Source organism: Ailuropoda melanoleuca, chromosome 8, assembly GCF_002007445.2.
Source record: "Ailuropoda melanoleuca isolate Jingjing chromosome 8, ASM200744v2, whole genome shotgun sequence".
NCBI classification, from domain to species: domain Eukaryota; kingdom Metazoa; phylum Chordata; class Mammalia; order Carnivora; family Ursidae; genus Ailuropoda; species Ailuropoda melanoleuca.
In genome coordinates, this window is record NC_048225.1 from 58741339 (window position 1) to 58753726 (window position 12388).

At 40.9% G+C, this 12388-nt stretch overlaps 1 protein-coding gene across 3 annotated transcripts in view; it reads right to left on the bottom strand.

Moving 5' to 3' along the window:
- Positions 1 to 5322, bottom strand: part of FAM160A2 (family with sequence similarity 160 member A2) — an 89917-nt gene extending 84595 nt beyond the window's left edge. For all 3 annotated transcript variants that reach the window (XM_034666472.1, XM_034666470.1, XM_034666473.1), the window contains exon 1: positions 5303 to 5322. The gene's annotated coding sequence lies outside the window, so the exon portion shown is untranslated. The remainder of the gene's footprint in view (positions 1 to 5302) is intronic.
- Between the last annotated feature and the right edge of the window lie 7066 nt (positions 5323 to 12388).

Sequence of the window (12388 nt, forward strand, 5' to 3'; positions counted from 1 at the left end):
GTCATGGGGATGGTTTTATAAGTAATTCTAGTAGGTCCAAGTTACTCTACTGCAGGGCTTGACGGTAGTGTCCTGGAATATTACACCCTTTCCTTCATGCTTCCCAGGGTAGATGAGATGTGCATAGCCTGCAAAGCATTTGTATAAGACTGATTCTCAGGCAATACTTGTCAGTGGAGGAATTTTTAGGCCTACTAAGAGGATATTTTGTAGTGGTTCTTAGTGGTATTATGTTTCCAGAAAAAAAGATGATAGAATGGAGGTATATCTGTTGAACCAACCCAGTTATAATTAGTCATAGTAATTGTTTAAAAGAACTATTTAGAATTCAGATTTATGATCTAGTTTCTCTTTCCCTGGCAGGATACATTTTTTGAACAATGTTTACAGAATCCTTTAGGATTCTGGAATTCTGGACATTCTGGACATGGAAAGCATTGTTCAATTATACTCTTGTTACAGGCTCTGTCCATTACACACCCACACTTAACTATGCTCACAATCCATAGGAATCGGTTCTGCATGTAATTTTCCATAGCTATTTTCTAATTTGGACATTAGGTAAACTGCATTTCACTCCCTGTACAATGACTGCCAGAAGTGCACACTTGCAAGTATGGTTTTATAAAGAAACTTTGATAATAAATATTGGGATATTAGAAGGCCCAATAAATGACATCTCTTTTCCCCACCTGACTTCTGAAGGAGTAAGGCAGATGGAGGTGAAAAACAAAGCTAGCTTGGAAGTATATGGCTTACATGTGGCAAAAGTAGGGCTTCCCAATCCCAAACTCTGGAATTAGACAGATTTACCTAGTTACAGTCCATCCTGAAAATCCATGGGGTTGGGAGGTGGGTGGGAAATGGGCTAGAAGGGTGATGGGTATTAAAGAGGGCACTTGTGATGAGCACTGGGTGTTGTATATAAGTGATGAATCACTAAATTCTACTCCAGAAACCAATATTGTACTGGATAGTAACTAAAATCAACAACAACAACAAAACCCATGGAGTCAAGCACAATCAGCAGGGTTCCTACTCTCCACCAAAAGGCAGGCTCCGAGAGTGAAAGGGATGTCAGGGCCACGCATACAAGCCCAAGTTCCCTCCCAAACTCAGTTAACTCACTTAAGAGGAGGAAGGCCTAGGGAAAAATTCCTTCTCATGAATACCAGAGGCATGGGAAAGAAGCCTTCCCCCACTAATAATGTCTTTTCTCAATCTTCTGGAAGTTTATTTTCCCACCATGAAACAGCTTTGTCTCAAATTAGATAATCCAGAAACAAAGGACTCAGTCATGATAGGTTGTATAGCAAACTGTTAATGACATTCTTGCAGTACAATGTCTCCAATTCTTTTTCCCACTTATTTTGACTCACCTATTAGAGAAGACTTGTACAAAACACAGATGCTTCAGGGGGTATCTTCCCTGTGCTATAATTAAAGTCCTCCAAATTGTCAAAATTGTGCCAGCATGCCCTTAGCCTTGACAGTGGACTTGCCAACTGCCAACCTGGGGCTTTATAACTATCGGCCTTTACTTGCTCCCAAAGTAGCACTCACTTCTGGGTTTGCTTGGTAATACCCTAATACTTAAGGACACAGTAGGAGGTAATACCCTAATACTTAAGGACACAGTAGGAGGTAATACCCTAATACTTAAGGACACAGTAGGAGGTAATACCCTAATACTTAAGGACACAGTAGGAGGTAATACCCTAATACTTAAGGACACAGTAGGAAGACCCCAGAGGGTTCAACTCTCTACTGTTGGGAATGCATGTTTTGGTAAATAAAATGGTCACACAAGTCCTGAAGACCCAGGAGGACACATACTGTGGTGAAATCGGTGTGTGAAGATGCAGGTAGTCTGAACTGTACAGGTATTCTTTGCATTCTAACAGAAGCCTCTATCACATCATCTATGAACTGACATAGGTCATTATTAGCCATCTCGAAAGTTGGACGCACACATTTCAGGGGTGGCTCAGAACAGCCTTTATTAATTTCTATTTTGTGTCTGTGTTTATTAGTATAGTAGAACAAGTATATAATTTGTAAATATACACATATTGAGGTCCCATGTCCAACATTTTTCTTAATAGGATATGCAATCAAGATTAGAAAATAGTAGGATATGCCATCAAAACATGAAAACATCCTGCTAATGGGTTTCCCAGGCATCCTCACTAAATTGGTATTGGGAAGGTTTGACCATTATGCTCATTTATCCCGCAATTCATTCAGAAAAGGCATGCCAACCTGCCTCTGATTATATTCCTGAAAATGTGTTCTCTGAAAGGACTTTTTCTGCTTATTTATCTATTTCTAATACTCAGAATAGTGCTTGGCACATAGTAGGCACTCAATATTTGTTGAATGAATCTCATAGTGGTTTAATATCCTATTTTAAGCAATCATTCCTCACAAAATAGCCCTTCACAGTTTAGAAATGGCTGTCTCATTTTTACAGCATGGGTTGCTGATGAACATATTCACCTAGAGTTATATGGAAGTTTCTTTAAAATGCTAGTGTGTGTGCGTGTCTGTGTGTGCGCACGCGCACGTGTGTGTGTATAGGTGTAATGGACTATTACTCAGCCATCAAAAAGAATGAAATCTTGCCATTTGCAATGACATAGATGGAACTAGAGGGTATTATTAAGCGAAATAAGTCAGAGAAAGATAAATATATGATTTCACTCATATGTGGAATTTAAGAAACAAAACATGAGCAGAGGGGAAGGGAAGAAAAAGACGAAAACAGGGAGACAAACCATAAAAGACTCTCAACTCTAGGAAATAAACTAAAGGTTGCTGGAGGAGAAGTGGGTGGGGGAATGGGATAACTGGGTGATGGGCATTAAGGAGGGCACTTGATGGCATGAGCACTGGGTGTTATATGCAACTGATGAGTCACTAAATTTTACCTCTGAAACTATAATACACTATATGTTAATTAAATTGAATTTAAATTCAAAAAAATGTTTAAAAAATGCTAGACTTCATAAATCTTGTTAGTTCCACACACTTCGACCAGAGCCATATTCAGTTCTATTTATTCAGGGTGGGTAACCAACCTTCCTGATTTGCCTGAGACTAAAGAGTTTCCTGGGTCAAGACTTTTGGTGTTAAAATAGGCACAGTCCTGGGCAGACCAGGATGAATCAGTCATTCCAGTTCCACTGGACACAAAGCTTCTGTAAGGGCTGTTACTTTTTCCATAAAATGGACAAGACACAAGCAGGAGTGTGTGAACATCAGTTTTCTATGCATTCTAGAAAGCAGGACAAGGCAAAATAGCCCCAAGGTGGGGGTACACTTATACTTTCTTCAGTCCAAAGCAGTATTGCTTAAAATCAACACTGTCAATCATTTTTCACTACCCACCACAGCAACGCTTCACCTTATTCACGGGGATACAGACTTGTGAAGACATGACTGTTTTATCCTCTCCCCAGACTGTAAACCAAGGCATAGATTAAGCACATGTTTACGACCAAACTCCAACAAAAAAGCAACCCAAGGATTCCAGAGACAATGGGCAGGCAAATGGCATACCCAAACAAAGAAGTGACACAGGAATTGTCCCTTCTTGGTTGTTTGTTTGTTTTTTGTAATGGGTGACACCCAAATGAACATTATACTAGAAACCTGAGGCTGTCCACGTGGCAGAACTAACCAAAGGTCCATTGTGATGTTGCTCAAAGATGATTTGTTTCACAAGGTTGTGGTTTCTACAGCCATAAGGGGCTAAGAGAGAACAACCATTGAGTTAAAAGGCAACCTGGTTCCTGCGACCATGGCAAAGCCATTCAAGAAATAGTGCTTAACATGCATGGCATGTTTGATAACCCCTCAACTGTGGGCCAAAAATCAAGTCTGGTGGAAGAGGAGTGGCAATGAGGGGGATGACAGAAGAGATATTTTTCTGGTTTTAAAAGCTTATATGTAGATCCATAAGGATGGAGCAGCATAACACAATAAAAGGGGTCAGTGTCTTATGTTTATTCTCATTGGCTCAGGGCCATCTTTTTGAGAGCTGGCTCAGGATCCACATAATATTGACCCAGAGCCTTGGTAAAAGATGTGAGCCATACCCCCTTATTCACCTGAAAGGCCTTGGCTTCTGGCACCTTCAGGGAAAATTCAAGGATCATATGCCCAACAGCCTCCCACCCTAGGTCACATGGTAGCCACCCCAGCCCCCCACTCTGAACACACGAGGTGTTCGGTGTTCACTACCTGACCAGAAAAATGTTCTTATTTATCCTCTGTTCACCCCCACTCTTCCTACAGTCCCTGCTAAGTTTGAGAACACATCTGCAGCAAGTTTGAAATGTGTGCTGGGTAAGTTCCTACACGCAGTTCAACTGCCATCACCACCATAAGAACAATGATTTGTTTGACCCTCTCCAATCCACCAGAGCTGAGTGTAATATTCAGGACATATAGACCTGTGGGTTTGGCTTTATCTCTAATGCTCTTGGCCATCTCCTGGGAAGTTAAACAGAAACAAAATTCATGGAAATATTCAGTAGCCCCAATGTGATCCATAAGCCTTTTCCAGGGCTTAATGCTTTCCAGAAATATAGCTACCTCCAGAAATCACTCTTTGGAGCCCCAGGTACCAGCAAGCTTCCCCTAAGCATTCAGTACTTTCCCATCTCAGAAGCCCGCTCTGCTCCCTCCTCTGGGTCTCGGTGGAGCTGGACGATCCAGCAAACCCACTATGGTGGTAAAGTGGCTGCTTTGACACAACAAGTATGGTTGTGAGAAGCACAACTCTAAAGTGGGCATAAGGCTCTGTCTTAAAATCCTCCTTATTGCAGGGGCACCTGGGTGGCTCAGTGGGTTAAGCATCCGACTCTTGATTTCAGCTCAAGTCATGATCTTGGGGGAGGGAGGGTCGTGAAATTGAGCCCCACCTTGGGCTCCACACTCAGCAGGGGTCTGCTTGAGATTTTCTACCCCCCCCCCAAATAAATAAATCTTCACACAGAAAAATTCTCATTACATTCAGACATAGTGCTGACAAGCCTGGTCACATACACTGGCCTTAATGCTCTTTTCTACATCATTAAGCCCCCTTTAACTTCCTGCTATGATGTGTATCTGCGCTAGGTTTACACTGTGTCTCTTTCTTCTTACCGTGTAATCACAACCTAAATCACAGTAATAAAACATTTTAAAATAATTCTTAAATACCTCTGAAAATGCATACATCTATACATCCTCTTGTCCTTTTGTTTCTTTCCCTAAAACCCACTTCTTGCAAATAATCTTACATACTTTTACTTACTTTTATTTCGCTTTGCTGGTGGTTCTGATATTGTTTGTTCATTGGTGCCTTTTTGTTGACACATCCAAGAACCCTGCAGCATTATAACAAAGACTCAAGTAGGTGTCTTGATAAGGGGTACTAGCACTTCTGAAAAGAAAAAGAACAAAATTTCCCCAAATTCCTATGAAAATACTTCCACACACACCTGAGTTTTGTTGTTGTTGTTGTTGTTGTTAAAGTAATATCATTGGTGGAGCAAAAGTTTACCCTAAATTAACTTTGCATCTTTTTCCATCATGCACCATAGGCAGAGGAATAGACAATAGTCTTCACAACTGAAACAGCTGGTTCTATATCACTGGATTCCAGATTGAGTAAGGGATTCATTATGACTGATAATAAAAACTGTTCAGTTAATGCTTCAACACAGTCTCTTATACTGAATGCTGTGCAGAAAGAGCCATAAGAAAAAAATAAATAAACCAAACTCTTTCTCAAACACACAATTTATCTGAATTACGACTTATCTCATTATAATGTTTTTGTGAATTCCAGGCAACGTCTTCTGACTCAAGAATAAGTAAAACTTCAAGCTCCCCCATCTTACCATCACATACCAGGGGAATATTTTTCATCCAACTTTTTAAAAAAGATTTTATTTATTTATTTATTTATTTATTTATTTGCAAGGGGGGGAGGGGCAGAGGAAGAAGGAGACAGAGAATCTCAAGCAGACTCCCTGCTGAGCAGGGAGCCTGATGATGCAGGGCTTCGTCTCAAGACCCTGAAATCACGACCTGAGCCGACACCAAGAGTCGGATGCTTAATCGACTGAGGCAACTAGGTGTCCCTCACCCAACCTTTAATTGTACATATCCGTGGGAGGAACAGTCTGGGTAAGGCTCACACCAGGGACTGATCGACACTTCGGAAAGGCTAATTCCTTGTTGTGTGGGGTTGTCCTGTGCAATGTAAGATGGTTAGCAGCACCCCTGACCTCTCCATCTACTAGATGAGCCAGCTGTGACACTCAAAAGTGTCTCCGGACTTTGCCAAATGTCCTCTGGGGGCAAAACCATGTCTAGTTGAGAACCCCGGTCTAGAGAAAGGACTATGATTATTGACCTGGCTTGGATGTAATCCTTAGTCCTAGGCCATCCAGCTGTGACCAGGGGAAACAGGGATCAGTAAATTAGAACATAATTCTAGATGGATCTATGTGGCTGCCCCTTTAAGGGGTGCTGGAAAATGCAACCACTCATTGTCTACCTCATTGCAGAGATTCCCTCTAGGGTTTGGCTTTTATAGCTCTCTTTGCAGACGGTGTTAAGCTCTTTAGTTTATCGTTATACTTATGTTTTACTTTTGCCTGTAGGTATTGAAATTTCCTGTCTTGTTTTGGAAGCTTTTCTTCTGTTTTCAGGTATTTCTATTATAGTTTTAGTAATCTGCCATCTTCAAATAAGCTTTAAGTTGACTTTTGTTTAATCTAGATCAGAGCTCCATTTTTCCTATTCAACTCCCTCTTGTTAGTATAACCTGAAAAGTACTAGGCAAACATATGGGTCTTATTGTGTCTGTCCTCCAAAAAGAAAAAAAGGGGGGGTGAGGTAAGGTCATAACTAAATATCCTATATTTACTTGCTTATATACCTTGGAAGTTTGGGACTATATGCAAAGACTTAGAGGAACCACTCCCCCTCACTATTTAGTGTTTAGTATATTTAATGGCCTGAGAAATATGCTTGCAAGTGAAAGAGCCATGAGTCTATCTGAGGTACTGTGTTAAGCCCCCCAACCCTCTGACCTGGAGAAAAAAAATCAAGATCCTAGCCCTTCCCTTGAGAGAAAGGTTGCACTGAGTTTTTCATAGAACAGAAAAATCCTGTAACACAGGACCTTCCTTCTGAAATAAGAATACTTGAGGGGCTCCTGGATGGTGTCTGACTTTGGCTCAGGTCATGATCTCAGGGTCCTGGAATCAAGCCTGGCAGTGGGTTCCCCCCTCAGGGGGGAATCTGTTTGTCCCTTTCCCCCGACCCTCCCCCCACTTGTGCGTTCTCTCTCTCGCTCTCTCTCGCTCTCCCCCTCAAATAAATAAAATCTTTATAAGAAAAGAAAAAAGAATACTTGACAGAGTGAGCTTCCAGGGGCATGGTGAGAGCACCCCCAACCATGGCTGGAGCAAGGGCAGAAAGGTTCAACTCTATGGCAGAATACTGGTGCACTGGCAATGGCAGAGTGGAAGAGAGCGCGAGTAACAGAGGCTGCTAGCAACAGAGCAAAGAGCTTCTAGGAAAGTAAGCAGAGCATCCTTCATGGTGGTGACAGTATAACATCAGTCAGTCCAGAACTATATGCAGTTAAGAACTTGGTTCTGTCAGAGTGGAGGAGCTTCACCTACTTGGGCCGGACAGTAAGCACTTCATGGGTATCAGTCCCCAACAGAGATGGAGGTGCTAACACCTACCAGCAAACAGGCTCTTATGGAAAAGGGATGATAACCTCAGTATTTTGGATGGACTGCACAGTAATGTATTTCCACCACTGATTGAAGATATGGGAAGAAAGAGGTGCCCAGGAAGTAGTTTTTTTGGTTCAGAGAGGAATCATCAGCCCCATTTCTTTTCTCTAATGCATGCTTTCAGAAGGAGCTTCTTGGAATAGGGAAGCGAAGTTAATAATTATATACCAAGGGCCCACTATTATATGAAACAAGCATTGTTTTGACTTTTAAATACATGAAGCATTGTGAAGGACTGAAAGATAAATTCAATATGTCCTTGCCCTCAAAAAGTTTACAGGATAATGGGGAATGGAACAATTATACAAACGGAATATAACAAGTATCACACAAGAACACAACTTCAGGTAAGAGGAAGAGATCACAAGTTTTTGAGATAATCAAGAATAGTGTTTTGATCAACTGATTATATCACATAGATTTGAGTAGGGGCATTTAAGAGATGATTTCAAGAGCCTATCTGAGAAATAATGAGATTCTAAATGAGGATAATGGCAATGTAACAGAAAGAAGGGACTAGATTTGTAAAAGTTGCATACCTAACTCCTTAAAGATTTGTTGACTAATCGTATATAGGAGATGACTGCAGAGGAGACAAAATGTTTGAGCACTGAGAATTGGGACAGTGGAGGTCAGGTTAACAGAAGTGTTAAATGACAAACTGAAGCATTTTAAAGTTCTTTTAAAGATTTATTTATTTATTTGAGAAGGACAGAGAGAGAAAGAGTTGGGGGTTGGGGGCAGAGGGAGAGGAAGAGGATCTCAAGCAGAATCCGCACTGAGCATGGAGCCCTAAGCAGGGCTGTACATGGTGCTCCATAGGGGGCTCCACTTGGGGCTGGAGGCTGAGCTTGATCTCAGACCCTGAGATCTCAACCTGAGCTGAAACTGAGTCCCAAGCCTCAACCAACTAGCATGTAGGTGCCCCAGCATATTAAAGTTTTTAAGTTTACTTAAGCATTTATCCATTCCAACCAGATAGCGCCAAATCGGAAGTGGCCAGGAGCACTCCAAGAGAGGAGCCACGGTAAAGACTTATATAAAGAGAGTCTAGAAGCAAGATAAGGAAATTATTGATTGGCTATTGCTTAAAGCCTAGCTCCTGTTTGTGACTGGGTGTCCTTAGGTTTCAATTTTATAACTTTGAGGCATTTACAGACTTGAGTTTGGTTTGCTTAGGTGGGCTGTGCCAGTATTAGATCTACCTCAGCCTAATGGCCTCCTTCTTTATTTATTTTTTTAAAGATTTTATTTATTTGAGAGAGAGAGAGAGAGCGAGTGCACAAGCAGGAGGAGCAGCAGAGGGAGAACGAAAGAGAGAAGCAGGCTTCCCCCGCCAAGAAGGGAGCCTGATGTAGGGCTCCATCCCAGGACCCCGAGATCATGATCTGAGCCGAAGGCAGACTCTTAACCGCTGAACTGACTGAGCCACCCGGGCACCCCAATGGCCTCCTCCTTTAGTTAACACAACAGAAGTAAGGGAGAAAAAAGGAAACGGCATGGATGATGACAGGCTTACTTTTGGAGATGCTGCTTTAAATGCAGGGTATAGAAGAGGCTGTTGATCATATGGGGTGTGGCCGTCTTTTCTTGGTTTTCCCCAGCGAAGACACCAGTCTTCCCATTGCTGTCTATTCAGTTACATCCCCAGTTTGTAGATACTCTGTGCACCATAAGTATTTATGCCTTGAAAGCCATGCTTAGGATCCATGCCATCACCACCCACCTCCACCCTGTCGCCTCTTTATTTAGCTTTCGCTCCCTGTGAGTAACTCAGATGCCTGCAGTTTTATTTTCTTCCCCGTGCTGACAAGATGGCGATGAGCCTGCTCAGCTGGACCACAGGAGCGCTTCACTGCTGAAGCCCCATCAAGAGAGGAACGGCTGCCTGCAGAGATTCCGGCTCTAACCAAAGATTATTTATCCTCTGCATGTTTGTGGCTTCTCAGCACAATCTGAAAGTCCCTGATTTGGATGCTGGAAAAAGAAACGTACAGGATCAAGACACTACTCTCTATAAATCAAATGAGGCTGTCTTACTAAATAGAGTCTCTTCAGCTCTTTGTATTCTCCATGTCTCAGCAGAGGATTGCCTCTGTCTTCCTACTTCTGCTTCACACTCATAAGTTCCATTCTCATTTCTGACAGCTTTTACTTCCTTGAGCCTATATTTTATTGTTGTTTAACATTTTTAAAATATTTACTTTTTCCTACTGACAAGACTAAGATGTACTCATTCAAAAATAACTTGATTTGGAAACTAAGGAAAAAGTATAAAGAAGAAATATGTGACCTGTCCTCTCATCACTGTTAACATTTTCGTCTAGTCTTCCTTCTCCTAGGCACATTTTAATTTTAAGATGTAGCTGGGCTCATATTGCATAAATGATTTGGTTTTCTCACACTTTAAATCATTGTGTTTTGAAATTTCTCTCGTACTATTAAAATTCTTTTAAGCCATCATCTTGATAGCTGCATGGAATTTCATTATTGTGAATGTTGTATTTTTCTTATTATCTTCTATGCTGATTGCTTAACTCTTCACAATGGAATTTCCCTAGGCTATGCATATTCCTACAGTTACAAGAGAAAAAGGAAAGAATAAAAGCCAAAATTTATATAAAGAAAAAAGTTATAGAATTCTTAATTCAAGATTTCTGTTCATACTTGTGCTGTGAAAGATATATACAGCTTGCTTAAGAAATATACAATTTTTGACAGTGATTGTATGAAGTATTTATATATATTCAAAAGTTAGAAAAATAGAGCTATTTTACTTATAGCCTAAGGACTTCTTTTTTTTTTTTTTTTTTTTGAGAGGGGGTGGCAGAGGGAGAGAGAGAAAATCTTAAGCAGGCTCCATACCCAGCATGGAGCCCAATACAGGGCTCAACGTGGGGCTGGACCTCACAACCCTGACATCATGACCTGACTCAAAATCAAGAGTTGGACAGTTAACCGACTAAGCTACCCAGGCACCCCTAGCCCTAAGAACTTCCAAATTAGGTAGAGTTCTCCATTTTTTTTTTAAAGATTTTATTTATTTATTCGACAGAGAGAGAGACAGCCAGAGAGAGAGGGAACACAAGCAGGGGGAGTGGGAGAGGAAGAAGCAGGCTCATAGCAGAGGAGCCTGATGTGGGGCTCGATCCCAGATCGCTGGGATCACGCCCTGAGCTGAAGGCAGACGCCCAACCGCTGTGCCACCCAGGCACCCCATGTTCTCCATTTTTTATTACCAAAATTCATACATATTCACAAGTGCAAATAATTGGAGAAGAACAGAAAATTAAAAATATAAGCATATATTTCCCCATCCCACTGGCAAAAAGTAAATTGTTTTTGTTAAGATTTATTTCTATGAGAGAGATAGAGCGAGTGCCTGTGCAAGCTGGGGGAGGGGCAGAGGGAGAGGGAGAGGGACAAGCAGACTCTGCACTGAGGGCAGAGCCCAATACCGAGCTCGATCCCACAATCCCAAGATCAAGATCTCAGCTGAAATCAAGAATCAGATGTTTAACCAACTGAGCCACCCAGGCACCCCAAAAAGTAAATCATTTTCTATGACACATATATTATACACATATATTTTTAATGGAATCACACAATTCATATTATTCCACATTTGCTAACTTAACATTAATGATATCTTTTCACATTTTCTACTTTTTTCTTATCTTATTACATAGGGTAGAACTCCTAGAATATTTAATCATAATAATCATAGTGGACATCTTTGTGTAGATATGCAGAGAGTTCTTTCCTTTAGTATGCACTACAAGCAGCTCATCTGTTCACTCAACTAACAGGAGGCTTCTTTGGTGGTGGGAAGCAGTTTCCACCCCTCTACAAATATATCTCATGCCTGCCACAGTTTTCACCATGGCCTCTGTTGAGTCTACAGCATCATTTAGGGATCAGAAATTTCCTACTACCAAAGTTTGTTCTTGAATGAAATTGCCAGGTCTTTTATGGGCTTCCCATAATGGATACTACTTAGGTTTTTTTCCCTTTTGCCAATGCCTCTATCTCTGATCCTCTTGTATCCCTGGGAACACCAACTACTTGAATCCATATAATGTTCTGCAAGTTTTAAAAGCAAATGCTACCAAATCAAGGAAGTAATAATCCCTACTTTATGTAAAACGCCCCTACATGTCGACTTTAAAATAGAGAAGAACTGAAATAATGAAAAATTTTAACTTAGCAAAAGAAATTCGACAGAAGTCAAGGTTTTAAATATGAGGGGGGATAATGGTGTAGATATGTATAGTCTCCAAATTCATTGACCCTCTCTAAAGAATGGCAAAGAAAAGACTGCAAACAAGCTAAAACATTGAAACTGTACTTACGTAAAGTACTTATGCCTACGCTGATTAAAAATGGATGCTTTTAACTCTGAATTATTCTATTTGGAATGTGTATATGTAACCTTTCTGTCCATGGAGGAAAGTAACAGGAGTGGAGAGCAAGAGAAGGTATTCTGACCTTGAAATTATGTGACAACATTTCCAAAATACATTTGCTTGAATAGATGCCTTCTAAACAAATGTTTAAAAATAGTTAATTGGGAACATTAA